The sequence below is a fragment of the Rhinolophus sinicus genome, linkage group LG07, assembly GCF_036562045.2.
Source record: "Rhinolophus sinicus isolate RSC01 linkage group LG07, ASM3656204v1, whole genome shotgun sequence".
NCBI lineage: Eukaryota > Metazoa > Chordata > Mammalia > Chiroptera > Rhinolophidae > Rhinolophus > Rhinolophus sinicus.
The window spans coordinates 18,156,363-18,179,776 of NC_133757.1; positions in this window are offsets into that span (position 1 = coordinate 18,156,363).

The following is a 23,414-nucleotide window of genomic DNA, read 5'->3' on the forward strand; positions in this document are numbered from 1 at the left end:
CCCACACTGCCTGACTGTGGGTACAAGAAAAAACAGATCATAAGTTTGCACCTTGATTCTTTCATTGTTTACATCTCAGTGAGTTTCCCTTTGTGGCTTTGGTGACAAAACCTAGCTTATTGCTTCTTTCTTTATTATGTTATCTCTTATCCCAAGAGCATCTGACTTAACACAGTCAATTTCTTAATGATCATTGACCCCTCAAGAAACCACCATGGTCACAGGACCCACACATGTGCCCTTCCTACCCCTCCCACTCATCTCGGACACTGGCACAGTTCTCTGCCGTCTCCAAATAGTCGTTTCCCCAGCTGCTAAAAAGGCATTTGTAATAAATTGTAATATGGACCTTCTCATGTTATTGGGATAATTAAACAATATCACAATATCTCTTTTTCTCAGTTTGTGTTACTTTTACAATTATCACTTAATTGCTGAGAGAAGCAGGTGCAGATGTTTTGAGTCCTAGGAAGACTTTTCCACCAGCAACCACATTCAACTCCCCAAATTGATGGCGGGAATAGGAGTTAGGGTCAGGAGGAGAAAAGAATGGGAATTGACCAACAAGTCAACAACAGAATATTAACAAATCAATCAGCCAACTTTGATTACTACATAATTTCTTAAACTATGGTTTCCAGCCCAGCAGACTCATCTCAGTGCTTGTTAAATATTGGGATTCCCAAACCTGGACTCCAGACTCAGAGAAAAAGAACATATGGAGCCAGGGCCTAGGAAACTGCTTTTAAGACAAGATTGTCAGGTAACTCTGGTAATCATTTAAGTGTAAGAACTACTGGCCTAGTGTACACCTATTGCAGTGGGAGTTTTAAATGGGATGCAAATAAATAAAATTCTTAAAAATAAATGGTTGAAATAAATAAATAAATGATTTTCCATCTTGATATATTAAATGAAAATCTCTTTCCCCTTTCCCTCACCATGCTCATATGCAAGCGGTCCTTTGTTGGAACTAAACAGAACCAGCTGTAACTCCGTCTCCCCCTGTGTGAGGAGAGCGGTAAAACACAGCCCGGGTTGGGAGACAAGCAAGTGTTCTTTAAACCATTGCAGATGATGCTGTAAGTAGAAAGGTATAACTTCTGAACAAATAAATTAGAAAATCAGCAACCACCCGGTGAGCTATAAAAGGAACCTTGAGCCTCTATTGCACAGATCCAAGAGTAGCTAGAAAATTGGCCAAGTAAGCCACGGCCCCTGCAACCTGCCTCAAAATTACCACCAGCGCCACACAGTAGGTATGAAATGAAAGGTTTTCCTTCTGGGAGAGCATTATCTTGTATTAGTTTCAAGCCAAAAGCTACAGTTAGAACACCTGATTCATTATTCCCACTTTGATGTGTTTTAACACCTGCACGATGTGATTCCTTTTCACTCCCAGGGTGCAAGTGGATCAATGCTGTATTATTGATGTTGGGTTTTCATTAAATTAGGAACGAGCATCACTATGGTCTATAAATGTATTTCAGTCTCTAAGAGTAAAGATTAAAGGGTTTTGGGGTTGTTTTTTTGCAGGGGGAGGATGCAAAACATATCTTCAAATGTCCTGATTTTTCTGATTCTGAGTCTCTACTTGGACTACGAAGGAACTAGAGATGAACTGGTATATCAGCCACATCATGCCGCTCATATTCACTCTACATGCATCATATCTATTCTACACAATTTGAGGCAAATGTGTTTTTACGTGCGCAGGACACACAAACACATACCCATACCCACCACCCACCCCAGAGTGTGTGCAAACTGGTAGACCATTGTGAGAAAGCCCAGTTTATGACTGGACTGTCTGATACTTGGTTCTATGAAATAAAAATTTAAATTCCAAATGTGTTCAACGTCAGCCTGATTCTTCTTATTTCATTATTTTCCCTGAAAGAGTCGAAACTCAGATTTGTTGTTGTTGGTTTTGCTTTTGTTTTGCTTCCTTTTGTTGGTGATAGATGGGTCTGAAGCAGGGAAGGGATACTGACTAAACTGGAGATGATGGATGGATGGTTTTGTCTTGTTTCATCTTCCTGTACTTAGTGCCCTCGACCTTTGGCTTGATGCCTGTCTCCCTTTCTCTAAATTCTATGAGCTAATACTTATTGGACATTTAGTATATTCTACACCCTGTACTATGGGCTTTAGGCACATTTTACTTTATCCACATAACCACCTAGAAGAATTATTTGAATTTAGAAAAGGAGATAGGTTACTAAGGTCATAAAACTAATATTGTAAATGAAAGCATTCATTCATTAATTTCACCAATATTTATAGCTTGCTTATTGTGTACCACTGACACTGGTCATGGGCTGCAGCAATGAAATAAAGGACATAGTCTCTGCCTCATGAGATTTTCATTCTAAGAGGGAGAAAGAGACACACACACACACACACACACACGCATACACGGACTATAAATACTGTAGAGAAAAATAAAACAAGATAAGGATTAGAAGCTGTTGAGAATGGCATGTTAGTTTGGACATGATCAGAAAAGGAATTTATGGGAATGTGACATCTGAATTAAGGGAACTGAGCAACGTGAAGGAGTGGGTCATGTGGATATTTGGGAGATTCGAGAATCTTAATATGACCTGAAAGTCCCTTTAGGATCACTTCCTCGCTCTTTCCTATAATTGTCCCCCTGTTGTACCCCTTATTCTAAGCAGTCCTGGATTTCTCTTTGTTTGCTAATGGACTATGCATCCCCTTAATTTAGAATTTTCACCTGTGCCATCCCTTTTCTTTCTACAGGAACTCCTTACACCCAGATTCTGTCTGGCTATTTTGTGCTCCTATGTCACAGAATATGTGTCCTGGTAACACAATATTCAAAAGTTGCTATTTATCTGTTTTCTATTCTCTGTTAAAGTGTAGGACTCATGAAGTAAGTCAGTATATACCCAAAAGAATTGAAAGCGGGTTTCAAACAGATGCTTGAATACCAATGATCATAGTAGCATTATTCACAATAGCTAAAAGGTGGAAACAACTAGTGCCCATCAACAGAGGAATGGATATAGACAAAATGTGGTCTATCCATACAATAGAATATTACTCAGCCATAAAAAGAAATGAAATACTGATACATGGTACAACATGGATGAACCTTGAAAACACTGTAAGTGAAATAAGGCAGACGCAAAAGTACAGGTACCCCCGTATAACGCGGCAGTTCTTTTAACAGCCAAAGATATCTCATTTGAAATTTTTCATTTGAGTGTGGATATTGTATTAGATTTGACTGCAGAATTTAAAAATTTATTATAATTTTAAATCCATTTTGTTCGTGGAGTATTAAGTTCAGAGGATGAAGATATCTTGCCAAAAAACACACACCCTCAGTTAATGGTGCTTAGTAGTGATAACAAAGAAAACATTATTTAATACATATTAATATGTTATATACTTTTGGTGAAAATTGCTTTAATAAAGAGATTTCTCTTAATTATAAAAATATGTTAGTATGGTTTTTTTTAATTTTCGGAATCTAACCCTTTTTTTGTACTAGTTCTTTGTTTCATATAACACAGATTCACATAACACAGCATTTTTAGGAACCTAACAACTGTGTTACACAGGGGTTACCTGTACAAATATTTTGTCATTTCACTTATCTCAGGTACCTAAAATAGGTAAAACCATAGAGACAGAAAGTAAAATAAAGATTGCCAGGGGCTGCGGAGGGAGGGATAGGGAATTATTATTTAAGGGGTACAGAGTTTCTGTTTGAGATGGTAAAACTGTTCTGGAAATAGATAGATGGTTATACAACATTGTGAATGGACTTAAATGCCATTGGATTATACATCTAAAAATGGTTAAAACGGTGATTTTACTATGTATATAAAATTGTTTACCACACTAAAAGAGGCCCATGAAGAAAGGCTTTTTATTCTTTCACACCATTATATTCCTAGCTCCTCGCGTTGTACCTGGCACACAGAAATGGTAATTAACACATATTTTTGGAATGAATGAGCCAATATCAAGTCAAGATCTATGTTCAGAGCCCCCCCATACTCGTAACCACTGCATCAGTGATTTTCTAAGTGTGTCGGGCATGCATCTTACAGGTGATTTCAGGCGGAGCTTGAAATGATTGTACGTGGCACAAAGCCATAATACCACGTTAACAGTGCTTTTCATCTCAAAGAAAAAGGTTTTACTTACTTTCTAATTCTGCTTTTGTGTTTCTGTGGTTTTTATCAAAGAACAAGCCTCATTATTGTTGCTGTCTTTCAACAATATTTGTTGATCTCTCTCTGATTGCTTTCCTTCAACCTTCCTCCTTCCTTCCTAGGGGCAGCAACACTTAGCTAGAATGCCTCAATAAGTGGAAGTGTTGCTATTTTGGCTTCTTAAATTGTCAAATGATACCAGCCTCTCATAGGTGGTTCTACTAAAATATTTACATATAAAGTATTTCCAACGATTTCCGTTAAAGAAAATATTAACAACAATAATCATACAGATGGATCCTAGATATTGCAAAACCCAGGAAAGTGGTACTTAAATGACTGTGGGGAGTGAAAGGCAGCCCCTGACTCTGGGCCCTGGTACATCCTTCAGCTTCTGTCTGCCTTTCTCTTCATCTGCAGCAACGTCATTGCTGTCTGCCTGTCCCTGTCTGGGTCCCTGGGTGCTTGGCGCCTGCCTCTCTTTCCTTCTGGCCCATGCTCTCAGTCTGCTGCACCATCTCTCACCTCCCCACTTTGCTGTGTCTCAGACACTGTCTCTACCTAACTATGTCATCCACAATGTGTCTGGGGATAAGAGAAAGTGCTGGTCATCAGGGAGTGGCTCTCTTCAAGGAATAATTGTTGCTTTTTTTCCTGTTCCAGACAGAACCCCAAGGAAAAGTTCATAGTGGCTTGCTGTATTTACTACCTCTGACTTTTCCCCTGAAAACTCCTGAACATGCTACCAGCGTTCTTTAATCTTCAGTGTTGATTTCAAATGAGTGAATGCTGACAGTGGTTACAAAAATACAAAGGGGTGGCATCCTGTATTACAGAAGAACATTACTGCAAAGTACATTTATTGGTTTTATCTCCCCCACTCCTTGCAACACACACACACACACACACACACACACACACTCACAGAGTCCTCTTATGATTTGGAATTTAGACCAAACCATGGGTATAGATGCTAGACGAGGGCAGATGGACTGTTGTAATCCGCAGATGATGAACTTCCACTAGTTTTCTGTTGGAAAGGAGATTCAGGTGACTTCTCTTGGGGTGAGACCTTGGGAACGGGAATGAGGTGGGGGAAAGAGAGAGAGAGAGAGAGAGAGTATACACCATATTGGTAATGAGAAAATCATTGATATTTTATTCCCTTTTTAAATCTATGAGATCTTGTTTCCAGAATAGCTCTCCAACTTCCTTCCTGTCCCGTATTCAGCGATGGGGGACAAGGCAGATTGCAGGGGAATGAGAAGACATTGCCATATCCAAACTCAGTTTCTACCTCCATGTCACTTTTCATCCAAAGCTGTCAGGATAAAAATATTTTTGGAAGTATAAACTGCACAGAGCTGTACAAACCCAGGGTAAAGATTCACAGAGGCGAGATGGGGGTCAAACACATAGCACAAAGACCACAAAGGTCTAGACTCCAACTTTTCCCCCCTAAAGGCTCATTTCCATTGAGATTTCCAGAGAGAGAGTGAGAGAGAGCAGGAGAGAATGAATAAATAACCAAATCACAGACGCACTCTGAATTAATCTCCAAGGAGAAAGTGCTCAAGCATCACAGCAGATGGCTCAGTGCAACAGGCATCACCCTTGCCCTGGACAGGACAGATGCCCCTCTCCTCCAGCAAGAGTGCTGCAATGAATGATGGGAGAGTGTTCCAGGCGGCTAGGCCTGCCCTGCTATTTACTTGTACAAGTTATGTACTAGTCTGCATCCTTCTTACTTTTTTCCTCTGGCCCCACTTTAGTGAAACAAATACATTCCCGACTCTGCTATTCCGTAAGCGTCAGCATCAGCACACTATACCTGACTCATGGTTCATTAATTCCAGAATTCTCTTTCTGTCAGAGATGATCAATGCAATGGCATATCTGTCATGCTTAGAGTGTTAGGGCTGTGTCCCACTGACGTCTAATATCCCCTAACCTCGGGGGCTCAGTGGCTCACTTAGGCCTTGTTTAAAACAATCTTGAATCAGTTTGTATTTTCAACCTGTTTCAAATCTCAGGTCAGTGTCTCTGTGGGTAAAGATGGCTTTCTCTTCCTGCTCCTTGTCTTAAAATCATTTAGCTCTTGTGAGTGGTAGCTGTGAACATTCCCTCTGTCAGACGATGGGGAAAGGGAAGAACCGTGACCTTGGAGTCAGGAACTTGGTTTCTCCTCCCAGTCACCCGGCCCCTGACTGCCAAGTAATCTCGGAGGATTCCCTCACTATTTGCTATTTTTGAATCTCAATCTTTTCAGTTGACAAACAGAGTCATAAACTTTGACCCCCCCCCCACACTGCTATTATTATATAGGGTCCCATTTAAAAAACAAGTGTGAAAATTTACATTATTAGTTAATGAACTTAGTTCATTTTGTATATAAAATCATTTTTTTTACTTTAAAGCCACATTTTTATAGCATCTTTATCAATTACATTATCAAAGTAATACATGGCATAGTAAAAGAAAACAAAAAAATCTATGGATTTATTATGAAAGGCAACAATTTCTCACTCTGTTTCCCCTTGTCTGCACCCCCACTCCCTGAAAAGTTTTCTTTCAGTCACCTCTGGCTTTTAATTTTAATAATTTCTGTTTTTAAGTGTTTTGGTTGTTAATCCATACACCTTAAGCACTAGTCTTAAGACTTGATATATTATTGTGTTAAATTCAATCATGTTTGTCTTTATTTTTCCATATTTTTCTACCTCGACTTCTCAGAACACTTTTAGTTATTTTTCTATCCTAAACTTGTGCCACAAAGAGAAACTGAGTGAAAGACAAAGAGAAACTTTCTCTGTTCCTTTCCTACAACTCAGGGCTCTACAGCATCACCATCCCTGCCCAGAGAAAGCACTGATCTGAGACCAAAGGTCACCCTGGAGCCATCACAGATGGGGTGTCAGTAGAAACATGGAGTCCCTGTGTGATTGCCATTAGTGGGTTATTCATTTATTCGGTGGTGATATGACATATGGGAAATCATTCAGAATACCCTGTGTGATCAACAATTTGTGAAGAACACAGAAAGTAGCCAGGCACACTTCTCAGGCAAAATTTAATGGTCTTTCACATGCAATGAGAGTTGCTTTGACAATAACATGTCTTTTCTTTTTTGCCAGTCTCTGCCTGTGGTTTTAATAGTGGCGCAATTGGACCTGTATCCCTGTGCCTGTCAAAATGAATAAGATGAAACATGAATTCCATTGCTTTATCCTGCTGCATGTGGGTTTGTTTTCTAAAGTTATTATTCAAAAGATGTAACTCTTCGCTTTGTTTCTCCACCTCAGTGGATGAAGATGGACTATAAATCAATACCCTGTTCTTATCTAGAATTACATAAGAGGCGAACCCTGAAGATGATTGGAGATATTTGGGAGAAGGAGAGATTTCTTACAGGGGAAAGTGAACAGGACTGCTGTGCTTGTAGTGGTAAAGGGGCAAGAGAAATGGTGCCAAGGAATAGAAATGAAGGACCAGTAAGAAGAAAGCCAGTAGGACATTCCTGTTTGCTGAAGATGAATAAATACAGAGAAAAATTCATTTAATTTGGATTAAAGCAAACCTGTGGTTAAGTATGGCACTTAATCATTAAGAATCCTGTTCCATAGGAATGGTTACAGAAGTTATCTTCACCTGATTAAAGAATAATAATACCACATGCGAGTAAGAAGAGAATAGAAATTCATAGGGAAATTAGTTGGTTCAAAATGTTCTTCTGTTACCAAATTATAAAACTATTAGCTATCAAGTAGCTGCTGGAATATGAACCCAGGTCTCTCTGACTCCAAGATTTGGAACTATTTCTTTCCACATCCAGAACAGTTTCAGTGATAATAATTCCTCAGTTAAGAATAGTACTCTCTAGATTCTTGATTTAAAGAATAATCGTGACACTTTGGTAATTTATTAATTTTTTGTTGATTTAAATCAGTGTGTTCAATTTATTTTATTTTATTATTTTATTTTATTTTAAATGCAAAAAAAATGACTCTCACTTAAGAACTGTTTGTTCTCACTTTCTCCCACTCTTCAATTACCAATTACTTAATTATCACATAACAAAGTTCAAAAGACTGTCTTGAGAGTTTGAAGCCTGCAGGCTTTTCTCTGCAAGAGGTTTTCTAGAAAAGACAAAATTATCCAAACAACATAGGTCAGTACATATGAGGTGAGGTTCCTCCCTTCCACATCCTTCAGATAGAGCTGGCTTTCACATGCAATTAGTTATGCAGCGTGCAAGGATTTGACAAAAGTGACTGATAACACTGGGTTTTATCCTTTTCAAAGATCGCTTTAATTTTACCCTTGGAATTAAAGTCACTGATTCAAGCTTACCAGCAAACATCTGCTGTTCATTGATAGCACCATCAGGCACTCCTCACTCTACTGAGAACGCATCTGTGTAGCTGCCTCCCAGATGTTTATTCTGAGATAACATGCTGGAAGCTCAGGCCTAATAGTGTAGATGTGCTGAAACCTACACACTAATTTGTTCATTGTCTGTTCTCGAATGGACTCTCCGTGTATGCCTTCACCTACCTGTCCCTGGTCCAAGCATATTGGTTTATTATATTTGAGAAAATACATATTAATGTGTTTAGTGAGCAGCTTGAAAATAAATGTGCTTATCAGCATTTCACCTAAAGCTAATGGGCATGTAATTCCTAATCTGAATAATTTATTCAGAAGGATGATTATGACAAGGTGGGTTGAGTTGTCGCTATCACATGACCTTTGGTAGTTGCTTCTTAGGGAACTGATACCTTTTAATGCATCCATAAACGTTGCTCCATTCAATTAGTAGCTCCTTGAATTATTGATCAAACACTTAAACTTACTGAAGTGTCTTGACATCTCAGTTATGTTGGAGGAGCCAAATTAGAGTGGTATAATCAGAAGAGCACTGGGTAGAATATTTAACTAGCTGTGTGACCTTCAGTAAGTCACTTGACTACACTGAGTCTCACTTTTTTTGTTGGTAAATAATATACCTGCCCCATCCTAACTCTACATTATTGCGATGCTTAAATTAGATAAACTATATGAAACTATATGGTGAGCAGCATGTACGTGTGTTTGATATTATTCAGTGTATCTTTTATTTTAACATCAAAATTTGATGAAATAGATGGGGCTCATTTTGTGAATTTGTAGCAAATTGAGTATACATTTGTAGTAGGTACAACTACTACAGTTTTATAGATATTTTATGTCTATAGATATGCAGATATTTGTAGACATTGAGTACCTATTTGGTGGACAAATTGTGTCCTTTCACTTATTCCCAGTAAATAACCACTGAAAGAACAATGCATCTTCTAAAACTGTTAACCCTTATAGTTTGAGCTACATAAATGGCATAAGGTTTTGTGGAAAGAACACACTATTTTAAGAGTGTTGGTGTTGAGTCCCACACCGATTAATCATCTCAAGGGTAGAAATTATGGTATGCTTTTTTCTGCAACCCAAGAAAAGAAATGGAAACTTTTATATGGAGGCATAACATGTCTTTTGACTGTTTTCTTTTCAGAAAGAGAGAGAGAGAGTGAGAGAGAGAGAGAGAGAGAACATTTAAAACCATCTTTAATTTTGATGAATGTATTTAAAACTACCAAAGTTGCAGTCATAGACTCATATTGCGTTTACGTGGATATTAAGGACATTATTCATTTGCTTCTAGGCGACATGCATTTAAATATATATATATATATATATATATATATATATATATATATATATATATATATATATATATATGCAGCTTGTGGGGCCAAATGACTTTGATGTCTCATTTAAAGGACGGACGTGTTTGAACTGAGGCATTCCATTTGATTCAAAACGCTAAGAATGAAGCTATGCCTAGAACTATGAGAGTGCCTGGGTCTCATTTCTGAAAAGATTAATGAAGAAGTTCAAAACTAAAAAAATGGTGTTTCATTGGAATGCAGGGGTGGAGAATATAGCTGAAGAGTGTGAATGCAAGAATCCTGTGAGCAGAATAGAAACATCACAGAGTATTGTCCTGAACCACGTTGAACAACATGAGGACGCTTTTCAGGGTCAAAGCAGCAGTGATGAGTGAGTCGGAGGAGAGGAGAAGTTCAAAGTTCAGCCCTGGGACCACATCCATGATAAGCTCCACAGGGAAATAACTTAACCTTAAGATTCACTGAATTAGCTGATGGTGGTAGGAGAAAAGCTGGATTATTTAAATATTTTCTTCCCAGCTCAATGTTGCTATTAAAAGAGAGGCAGGGATGAACTTCAGATGTGGAGAACAGTGGCCCTGAAATTGGTGAAATGGGGAAAGCCAAGTCAAGGGAAGTAAAGGGATAACAAAGGCACTGCCACCTGATTGAGCATACCATTTCACTGGGTGAGCGTCCACAGTGAGATGAGTGCCAGGCATGCTGTAGAATAGACTAGTATTTTTCTGAATAGAAGAAGCAGAGATAGAGTTCAAACTACTGCTCAGCTGGTATATTCTGGGCAAAGTAATAGAGAAGAGATAGCTGCTTGGAACAAGGGACAGAAGACAGCATCATGATTCCCTAAAAGTCTTCGGCTTGGAGACAGGCTGTAGATGGACAGGACAAGACCTGTGAAGCTCAGCAGAGAGCTACTTCTGCATGATTGAGACTTGAGAAAATTTCCTGAGGTTGGGCAATATTGGAAGACATTGAAATTATAGCGAAACCAAAGTGAAAAGACCTCACGAAGCTCTTCAGTCATTTAGTTGAGACTCCAGAAAGACCAAATGAAGCGTAAAGAGCATGCCCAAAATAAGAGGGATCATTTAGGACTAAGGATAAAAGAAAAATAAACCACAATAGTAAAGATTACAAAAAAAATCTATAATGACAGTAGATCCACTATTAATTGAAGTACTTGATAAAACAAAATTAAAAATCCTAGACTAAAGACATATTTCAGATTCCCTAAAATATATAAAACACAATGTGTGATAATTAAAAAAACAACAACAACAACAACAAAACTATACATAGGAAGAAGCAAGAATATATGGCCCTTATTCAAGTAAAAATAAATAAAATAGCAGCCAATTAGAAAAATAATCCAAGATAAATCTCATATTAGAATTAGTAGACAAAGTCTTTAAAGCAACTATTGAAATCAGGTTCAAGGATAGAGAAAAATGTGGTGATAATGAATGAACAGATAGGAAATCCCAGCAAAAATAAAATCTGTATTTCTAGCCTAGAAATAAAAAGCATAATTTCTCAAACGGGAAAAAAAATCATTGGATAGGCTGAACAACATATTTAAGACTGCAATGGAAAGGGTCTATTAATATGAAGATGACTAGAAACCCAATGTGCAGAATAAAAAGAAAAATTATTTTTAAAAACTAGAGACTTAAAAAAATTATGCTGCGATATTAAGCAGTCTAGATAACTGGGTTCCCAATAAGTTTGGAGAGAAAAAGAAGTCATAAAAATTATTTGAGGAAATAGAGAAAATGTTCAAATTTGCTGACAAACATCAAAATACATATCCAAACTACATATCCAAATTCTTGGAGTCAAAAGGATCAAAGAGAATAAATAAAAAGATAATTTTATATAGGCATAACATAGTCTAACTAATGAGAATCAAAGATAGAGCAAAATCTTAAAATCAATCAGATAATAGATATACTATACAGAGAGAAGAACAACATGAATGATAGTGGACTTTTCAATAGAAAAAACATATAAAGGTACATTTTATTAAATGTTTAAGGAAGCAATAATACCCATCTTACACAAAATATTTTGGAAAATAGAGGAGGAAGCACGTCCCAATTTGTTATATGAGGTTAGAAGATACTATTAATAAATCCTAAAAAAAGTGGTTATAGTAAAGAAAGTTACAGGCAAATATTCCTCCTGAATATAGTTGTAAGAATTTTTTATAAAATATTTGCAAAATAAATCCAGCAACATATAAAAAAGACAATATATTATTACCAAGTAGGGTTTATTCCAAGAATACAATTGACCTATATCAATCAGTGAAATTCACCATATTAAGAGAATTAAAACAAAACAAATACAAAAAACTCTACAACCATCCCAACATATGTATCAAAAAATAAAATGAGCCTATGGTTGGATTAATTGTTGGATAGATAGGGAGATCTGTGATAAAGGTCATATATTAAACATTAAAAGCAGAAATTATTTAGTGGTAATATAAATAGTCACTATAAAATTCTTTCTAATTTTTCTGTAATTACAGAAATGTTCCTACTATATTGTTGAGAAAAGGTCATTGTAAGCATTTTGGAATACCTTTTTCCCTTCTTCTTTAGAATTATTTCCTAAGAGTGAATTCCAAGGAATAAGATTACTAGGTTAAAATATTTCAATAATAAATAAGATTTCTAAGTTGAGAGACTTTTTCCCATAAATAATAGTCTTCAATTCTTATATGTGTTTACTGAACTGAGCATGTCAAACATGACTTCCCTTATTTTATGGTCGAAGAAACTGAATTTCCTAAGGGAGATTAACTGACTTGCCCATGGTTCCGTAACAGTAGGTATCCAGAACTAGAGAAAAACCTCTGGTCTCAGGTTTTTTTCTATAAACTAGGATAGTGAGAGAAGAGGATGTGTTTTCCTTTTGTTTTAAAATTGTTATTGATTACTTCCAATTTTTATAGCATTTTATGGTTAATTACAAGTTTGGGGGAAAACACGTCAAGCGAGGAGAGAAAAGAAATTCAGTGGCTTGAATTATAATAAATATAAAATGCAATAATAAAACTTCACTTTTACTGAGTACTAAAGTACTACGTTAAGTGTTTTCTGAATTACGTCACTGGATTCTAACTCCAATCATCTGATGCTTTCAGGATAAGATTTGAGGAAAAAGAAGCAGACGTGTGGAAGAGGACTTCCCACTCCTGGTGGAAGCAGTCTCCCCATCACCAGTAGAAGTGGCCTCTCCCTTCTCAGCGCCATCAGCCTCTCCAGCTCTATCTGAGGAAATTAACCCTGCATTGCCTGACGAAACTGTAATGACCTCCACTGAGGCAGTTGCCATGCAAGACAATACTGATTCTCCTCGTGACCCAACCCCAACTCCTCTATGCTTCTGGACCTGTATCTAGACTCCAGTCCTAGCAGACTCCTAAAGGTGAGGGACAATGTGTGGCCCATGAGCAGGTGTGCTAACCCCAAAAGAACCACTTGCGTTTTCTAATTATATTATACAGACAGAAACCTGGGCAACACGTGTGGGAATGGATCTAATGGTCTGAGATAACTGTAAAAGGAACATAAAGTTGGATCAGGCTGAATTTGTGGACATGGGCTCACTAAGTAGATTCTGCACTTAATGTTGTAGCTTGGGGAGATAGAAAGGACTCTAACAGTTTTGGTTGGTTGGCTGAAGCATGAACAAAAAGATGGCCCATCATAAGCAAATTGGAAAAGCTGGGAATGCTTTGGTTTAATGAGGAGTAAGGGATTCCAAGGCTTAAGGAAATTGGGATGTTAGGGTGAATTTATCATTTAAGACCTACTCACTCACACTGGGAGGGTCCAAAAGACATATACCTTTTGCCAATACTGTGAGAAATAAATTTGTGAGGGGAGCTGTGGCATACTTGAAGAGCTCTGTGATTGCTCTTCTCTGTAGATCAGAACTCACTTTGGGAATGTCAGTCACTGAACTGGGAAACCTAAGTGGAATGGTTGTAATTGGATCCTCGGTTGGCAGACACCAAGTGGTGGCATTCAAAGTCAAGATGAGTATAATTACCATAATAGACACCATAGTCAAAGCAGCAATCAAAATAGTCTGGTACATGCAGAACTATGGAATTGGCTGATTGATCATGGTCATTATACTCATTCATTTTCAAATATGTTTGAAAGTGTTATATACAGTCGCCCAACTCCTTGCTTCTTATACATGGTAGGTTGGGAATACGTCACAGAGTTATTTTGCATGTCTCTATTTCAGGTTACACCATGGACTATCACTGCTGCTGGAAATAGTATTATTATCAGCTTTATTGAATCACAAATCAGATTAGACAGCCAATTTCAGAAACCCTGAAACTATTTCAGAAAATTCATCCTTAACATTCTGTTCTTCTAGAACAACTCCTTGTACCAAAATCTATGTTAATCAGGTTTCTCCAGCAAAACAGAGCCAATTGGATACATAGAAAAAGAGACAGAAGTTTATTATAAGGAATTATCTCAAGTGATTATGGAGGCCGAGAAGTCCCACAATCTGCCACCTGCAAGCTGGAGACCCAAGAAATCTGGTTGTGTGATTTAGTCTAAGCCCAAAGGCCTGAGAAGCAGGGGAGCTGATGGTGTAAACCTCAGTTTGAGGGCAGAAGACAAGATGAGATGTCCCAGCTCAAGTAATGAGGCAGAAAAAAGGGGGCGAATTCCTCCTTCCACTGCCTTTTGTTCTATCCTGGCCTTCAATGTTTTGGTCATGTCACCTCACATTGGGGAGGCTTATCTAGTCTACTGAGCCCACCAATTCAGATGCTAAGAAACATACTCCAGGACATGCCCCCAAAACAATGTTTAATCTGGGCACCCTGTGGCCAATCAGGATGACACATAAAAATTAACCTTCACAACTACTTAAAACATAAACAATATCAATATATTGTGGAATATATGACCAGCAAAAGTAAGAAAATCTGGCAAAAAGTGTGCAGTGGTTATAGTTATACAGCTGCAATAATCAAGGCAGTATGGTGTTGGCAGAGGGTAGACATACACATCAGTGGAATCAGAAAGTTCAGACCCACATAAATATATATATTTCTCTGGAGAAATCTAATACAAGTAGTTAGTTATCATTTAAAGAGATTTAGGGGAAAAAAGTGCATTTCTGCTCCTGGACAAGATCTAATACAAACCAGCTCCCATAAATGTTCTTTGTTTCTCCAAGTATAATATTTGTTTTCTCTAGCTGTCTCCAAAATTTTATTTTTCATATTTGACTTTTTATCACTTTGACTACTTTGTGTCTAGTTGTATGGTTTGTATCATTTGTATCAATCCTACTTGGGGTCATCAAGGCTTCTTTGTCTATAGTTTATTATTTTTCAATAATTTGGGGAAATTCTCTATTATCTATTCAAATATTTCTTCTGTTTTAGTCCTCTCTCTTCTCCTTCTGTGATTCCAACACATGTCAGAACTTTTGATATTGTCCCATAGTACTTACATGCTCTATTTTTTCATTTCTTTCTCTTTTTTTGTTTCAGATTATGTAACTTATATTGATCTATCTTCAATATCACTGATTATTTCTTTGTTGTGTCCAATCTGCCGGTGAGTACATAACTCTCCTCTACAGTTTTGTTATTAGGGGAATGTTGTAGTAAAAGTTATGGGAACCAATAGACTGGAACTTGTTACTGTAGCTACTTGGATAATAGTTGCTAAACACTTTATGCTTTTAAGTTGTTAACATAGTGATTTAGGGTAATTGGGGGGGGGGAATTGGCACACAGATGCAGAACAAACTAGAAATCCTCTAACTTTGATAATGTGAATATAATATTAAAAAAGTCCACTTATACATGTAAAGTACTTATAAAAAGGAACTAGAGATGAGACAATCTTAATTTTAGCTTGCTAAATCTAGAAGAAAGGGCTAAAGTAGAGTTTGGGGAAATTCCTCAAAGCAAAGAAAGAGATCCCAAAATTTGCCCAGTACTAAAAGAATTACACTGATGCTGTGTGCTAAGAAACTTCTGAAATTTTGTACAATTATCTCCCAGTGACTTCAGTCACCGTCAGGGAGGCAGCACACAATGTTTTGTTCATACAGATTTCTTCACATTATCTGACTGATGTCATTACTGCATGAAAGAGAAAGCTAGAAAAGAAGAGTTTTATTAATTTGAACTCGAGCTAGAGGCATAGCCAAGAAGCATAATTTCTTTTTTCATGACTCAGTTTTAAGAACACTTGTGTTGAAATTTAATGCAGAGCAGGTGGCAAGTAATAACTCTTATTCCAACTCTCACTCCCCATGTCTGACAATGGACTTTAGAAAATAAAGGTAAGGGTATCAAACAATGAAGTTTTCTCATAATTTAAAATTTTCTCATAATTCATGTCCCAGAATGAAAACTGGTGACATTTTCCTGTTTATTCATCCAATGATATTTATGTGTATTTACAAAATGGTGTCATACAACGTCAACTACTTAACCTGTTTTCTTGCTCAATGATTTGCCACTGTTTTGTCTTGCAATTAATTATTCTTCTAAAACTTGATTTTTATTGGCTGAATATTGTTATTCATTCTTATGTACTTACATTTAGTTGGCTAATACCCTGTTATTGAAACTTGAAGTTTTTCAAGTTTTCATAAATCATAATGCTTATAAATATTTTTTTGCACATATAATACAAATTCCTACATGGAGAATAGTTAGGCTAAAGTACATGAACAATTTTGACCTTTGAAATTTTGATAATTGCCCAAGTTCCTTCTCTATGGCCAAGAGCAGTTAGCAAAAAATTATATACCCATATACATTTTAGAATTTGGGTAGACCACAAGTGACATTTGATCTTGTTTTTTTTTGTGACTATTAGTAACAATGATTTTTCTTTTGTCATTCTTTTTTGTCAGTTCGATCCCTTTATTTAAGAAGTACAATATATTTATCCTTAGCAAAAGAGTGAAAAATATGACTATGCTATATACTCATATGTGATTAATTCAAGATTCATCTTGGATCAATCATAATTCCAGTTGATACATCTCTGACTAGAAGACTGGGTTCATTTCTGACACTAGTTTTATAATTACTACATACTTTGGGCCAAGTTCTCCCTTTGTCTCTGTGCCTTAATTTTGCCATTGGTGAAAAAATGGTGACAAGAATGAGCTGTATACTGTCAATTTCATCAAGATGTTGTTGGAGTAAGTGAGATGGCAACCTAGATGCGACCATGACCTCAGCTACCTGTGAAAAGTGAATTCACACTTTTACAAGCCATCACGCTATTTAATAGTGGCATCAGGACATTTTATGTATTAAAGTAAGAACCTCGCAGTCTTTTGCTACACTACCTGTAGCTCCCAAGTTATCAGGAAGAATATGGTTGTAGAAGTTATTAAACACTTATCCTGTGCCAGGTGATATGGTAAGGACTTCACATGCATCGCCTCATTTAATCTTGACTAAAATCTTACATGGTTGATACTATAATCATCCTTATATGTGAGATGAGGAATTGAGGCTAAGAGCATTTTAAATAACCTGCCCAAGTATGTACAGTTAAGAAATATTTAAGGTTAGAATCAATTCCTGGAAGTCTGAATAACACTCTGGTATGACCTCTGCTTTGTGAATCTTGGAATAAAAGCATGACTTGAATTCAATGCACTGCTACCTTTCAAATACACACAGTAATTAATGGCGGGTTAATCTCCTTCTGACACCCAACATATACCTAGGTCATCTTTCTCCACTCTCAGTAAATGAGTTCTCACAATACATAAAATAAATTTAATATTAGACTAAACCAACTGCCATGGTCTGAGTAAATCAATGACTGAAAGAAATATAATAACCAATAATAAGTCCCCTGAAAATGCATTATAGTGACCAGATGTCAACAAGATGGTAGACTAGGAAATTACAGCCCTTCCTTCCTCAACAGATACCGAGTTAACAATATATATGCCAGAATAGCTCTGTGAGAACTCTAGAAACAAGCTGAGAAGCTACAGCCACCAGGCCATAGAAAAACCAAAAAGAGATTCCAGTGAAAGGGGTAGTAAAATATGCAGCGTTTGGCATGCCACTCCATGCCTCTGCAGCCTAGTGCAGAGAAATGGGAGGAAACCCTCCACACACACTAGAGTTCATCCTTCAAGATAGAAACAAAAGTGTGGACCAGACGCCAGACCACACATCCAAAGTCCCAGCTTGCCTGGGGCTTGCGGAAGGACTGGTTTCTGTCTCCCCTGAACCGGAGCACTGACTGGACTAGCAGACGAGTTTGGAAGCCACTGAAGAAGACGTGAGCTACACATTAGAGCTGCACTTCTGCAGGCAGGCGTTAGGGGGAGCAAGAGATCAGATCAGGTTAGGTCTTAGAAGCTCCAACTGCGCAACGGATGAAGGAGTTTTCCTGCAGGAAGCCACATCCAGGACTGGTTTTCATAAAAATTAGGACTGGAACAGATTTTATCATTCTACGTGCCCAGCTTCTTGTCTCCATTCCCTCTGCTGTGCCTCATCTTTCTCTCCATGTTTCTTCTTACCTTCCCTTTAAGTTGTCAGGGCCCCACTTGTCTCTTCAAAGGATTGTTTTGTATACATGTCATGGACTGCTAGATGGGGGTGGGGAGGTGGAGAGAAAGAGGAGAGAGAGAGAGAGAGAGAGAGAGAGAGAGAGAGAGAGAGAGAGAAGAGAGAAGGAGGGAGGGAGGGAGGGAGGGAGGGAGAGATTGAGAGAGAGAGAGAGAGGGTGGGGGAGATTTCTGGAGAACAGTCAGAAGTAGGGATAAAGTGAAGGGAAGTCAGTCCTTGGAAGGCAAACTGCAAATGAGACTTGCAAGTTTGAGGCTTTTGCCCAGTTAGCAGTCATAGAGCAACCTGTTACTCCACTTGGCAAAGCAGCACAATTCCATTTGCAGGGTGTTGGAGGACAGACCTGGAGCCTTGTTTGATAGGGAGGTGTCAAAGGAAAAGTCCTGAGAAACGGAATCACAGAAGAGTTGAGCCCCAAAATGTACATAGAAATGCCTCATAAAACCTTGTCTGAACACTAAACTATACATGTACCAACAAGATCCCAGAGGGTTTGACACAAAAGCAAGAGCTGAAAAATCATGGAATTGAGAGAAAGTTTCAGCTACTGACCCCTGCAGAGGAGGCTGAGTTTTAAATGTTCATATAACTAAGTTAACTGTTCTTCAGGGAAGCATCACTCTTCAGAAAAACATAAATGGAAAGATCAAGGTGTTAGGAGAGAAAATAAAATGTGTGAGTGCTGTGGGGTAGGGGGCTATGGTAGGTGATTTAATTAGAGACAGTGATCAGAGAAAACTGCCATTTAAGCTAAGATATGAAGCATGTAAAGGAGGCAGACAAATACAAACTGAGAAATTGTTCTGAGGTAAAAGGGAACACACAGCTTGGTGTTTAGTGTGTCTACAATAAAAAAAATACATTTTCAACCAATAACTCAAGATATGTTAGTGACCCACCTTGTAGTAAAAATATTGACTGTCAATAAAATCTTGGAAGATCAGAGGATGGGGCTGAGTTAAGCTAGGCCAAGTTTCTGCCTTGAGGTCTGACACTCCTTCAAGTAAAATATCAACACTGGTTTAGTTTGACTAAAATTGTAGGTTTTCAGTGATTGTACAGATGGTCTTTCCTTTTGAACTCATTCAACACTCTACATCCTTACTAAATTCTTAATATTTCTGATGCATTTTTTGAATATTAGTAATTTTCTTTGGTATCTGTCTTATCTCCTCTATTAGATAATGAGCTTATTGGTCTCCACTACCAGCATTTCTTAGTCAGCCCTATGTCAGAAATAACTGAAATTTCTGGAATACAGAGATTGTGTCCACTTTGTCCACTTATAGTCCTGGACTAATTCTCTAAGTACCCATCACTTTATAGGTTTTTAATTGTGGTCCAATAATGACTTAATGCATATAACCTCAGTATAATCTTTTGAGACAAGATGGGTCAACAAAGGAAGAAAAGCTCAGAGAAGTCAGTGATTTGACCAAGTTCACACCATCAGTCACTATTCTCTCCGTACTGTTCTTCCCCCCTTTAGGACTGAATGGTTGGCAGTAACAGATATAAAAATAATGCTGTGGAACACAACACTTGCATTGTAGATGTTGTACTATCTCTTTTCAAATTAAGTGGAGGGTGTTTGATCAGTAATAACAAGAGATAACATTTACTGTGCACAGACTATGTGCCAGGTATTGTGCCAAGCCATCCATGCCTCATCTGACTTGACTTTCACAATTCTCCTGAGAGCAAGTTCTATTATTACAACTCTTTTTAGGAGAGTTGTTGTTGAGAAACTTGTCCAAGGACACACAGAAGTGGTAGAGCCAAGACACAAACTCAGGTCTATTTGACTCCCAGGTCCATACCCCCAAGCATTACCCTGTTAGCCTGTCCCAGTAAAACTTATTTGCTTGTTGTAGGGGTAGCAGACATAACCATGGGTTATGTGGTAATGGGAAGCAGAGGGCTTCTGAGTCCATGCATTAAGATGGTAATTTCAAAGTGAGCTAAACATTAAATACAGAGATGCTGCATGTGTTAATGTTAACAATTTGGGATTCTTCTCATTAACTTTTAATTCTACAGCTTCGTTTTATGGAGTACTCAATGCCTCTCCACTCTGTCTTCCCCAATGTATTTCCTTCCAAATATGGCTTCCAGAAAAACATTTCCTGTTTGCAATGGATTATTTTGAAGGCTCCCCTCTACTTTCTATTCTTTTAGTATTTGTCTTCATATAAGCATCAGGCTTTCTTCTTTATCTGCTATTTTTTGGTCTGTACTTTTAAAAATTAGTCCCCTAAATTTTAACTAGTAGTTATTCTGCAGTTAGACACTTGGGTGTTTGACTTTCTTGGCCCATGGGATATCCTAGTCAGGACTCAGAATAAATTGTATATTTTGTCTTTTATGTTCTCACTTAATCACTTGGCGTTATTAAAATATAGTTATATAAGAACATTAGGAGACATTTTTATGTGGCGCTCAATGTCCTGCTTCAGGATTAATAGCATAAAGAATACCGTGAAGGAGGGAGGGTTCTGATGAAGTTCATATTTATTTACTGATGAATTCCATGTTTACATACTGATGAACTCTTCTGCCTCACTAAATTGTGTGAATCTGGACAAATCACTTATTTCTGAAGATCAGTTTTGTAATCCATCATATTGTTCTGACTCATTTTTAAAGTTTTTGTTAGAGTCAAATAAAAACTTCTCCTCACAATGCAGTCTGCATCTGTGAGAAATATAGAATGACAATGCACACTTCATGTTGAATGTTCACTGAATGCTGCCTGTGTGCCAGGCTGCATAAGATAGTCCACATACAATATCTCATTTGGCCTCGTGTGGCGACTTAGAGAGCTTTCGTTACTCAAAGTCATAGATATGTTTAAGTGAGAAAAGCAGGTAAAAATTTCTAACTTAATAGAGCACATTGTCTACATAAAGATGAAAGATATGTATTTTTACATGCCTTGATCGCTTGAATTTATGATCTCAAATGAGAAATGGATAAATTCCTTCCTCTCTGAGTCTCAGTTTCTTCATCTTTAGAATGAAAGGTTATACTCCAAGGATCCTATAAGCTAAAGCATCTACATCAATTAAGCACCAAAATATTTTTTGCCTCTTCTTAGTTTCTGCCACTAACTCAAACCATATTTATGCTCCCCTTAATAACTTGTTTTGCTCTGTTTGGTATTCCTTTGGAATTTAAAAAAAAAAAAAAATCACTATGGCCATTAATGACTGCTGAGAGAGTTACAAGGAGGCCAAGCTGCTAATGCTATGACATGCCCTGAAGGCTTCCAGCAGAGTTCCATTCACCTACCCTTTCCACCCTTACCTGTGTTAGGCTGCTAATGAGCTGCCACCTTGCTTGTGGGTTGTCTGTCATTCTCACAGATCGGCCAAAGATGACAGAGTCAGGAAACCACCTAAGGAAATCAAATGTGGTCATTAGGAATTATTACTGACAGCTCTTTTGTAGTCACCATGAAATGAATTGACCCACCCATCTGGGTCCTAGAAAAAATGGTGTGTCTATGTGGTTGAGTCTTTACGCAATATACTATAATTTAGACATTTCACAGATAATGTTTTCAGCCTCTTGAAAAGAATTTAAGGGTATTAGAACTAAAATAGAAATATCTTCCTATGTAATATTCCTGCAAAAAAAATATTTCAGTTCAAGTAGCTCAAGTCACTCTAAATTTGCTAATGCCTCTATTGTCACATCATTCATCCATATCCATAATACCCCACTCTGTATTATGCACCTTGTTGATTTCTGAGACTATAGAAACTATGATTAAAAAAAGACCATTTTCTCCCAAAAGTTCACATGATTTTTAGACATACTAATTTATAGGATTTTAGTGTTATACAGTTAACATAATTGTTGGCATGAATGTGCAGAATGCCAGGAAATCTATAATTTTCAAGACTGCGTATAGAGAAAAAATTGTAAGTATAGCCTTGAACTATGTCTTTGGTAACTATTTTGGGTTCTGAACCCAATTCCAAAGTGTGTGGGGGGAAGGGTTTCCCCCACACCACCAGGCAATTCTCCAGACATCAGCTGGGTGTCCTACAATTTAACTCAATTTCACCACTGCTTACCTGGAGATTGTGTCAGATTCCACAGGTTAGGGGTCCAGTCATACAAGACTCTCCCCCTCCCACCCTACCCCACCGCGACACACACACAATTTGGATGCCAATTGCAAGTCCAGGTTGTTACCTGTGTTTCTGACCAACCAGCTAAAGATTATGGGTTCTCATGGGCCCCTCCTTAAGTTCCATTAATTTGCTAGCATGGCTCATAGAACTCAGAGAAACATTTTACTTACAGTATTACCAGATTACTATAAAAGGATATGACTCATTAACACCCAGATCAAGATATTGTCAACATGAGAAACATCTAAACCTGTAAAGAGTTTTTATAAGAGTTTGTTTGAGCCAAACTGATGACATATGCAGGGAAGTGAGATTTCAAATGCTACGGAAAATATCAGTTTTGCAGGTTCTTTTATGCATTTGAAGTTAAAGAGGGGACATAAAGAAGACTGGAGAAAGCAAGGCAAGGATTGGATTACAGGAGAGTTAAGATTATGTGCTCTCTTGAGGGTTAATACCCCCTTCAAAGGGTATTACTTCTCATATTTAAATCTGGTATGTTAACTTAAAGGCACAAAAACAATGGACAAGGCTGGCTTAAAACCTTTCACTAAAGAAGTTATAGGCCTGAACCATGGCCTGCTCAGTTAGGAATTTATGATTAGATCACCTTGTGAGGTTACTTTCCATAGAACCCCCCTTCCCACCCCTCACCACAGTGTGTACGAAGGGGCACAAACTGCCCATGCTCTTTCCAGGCATGCCATTTTCCCTGTATTTCCATGTGTTCACCAACTGG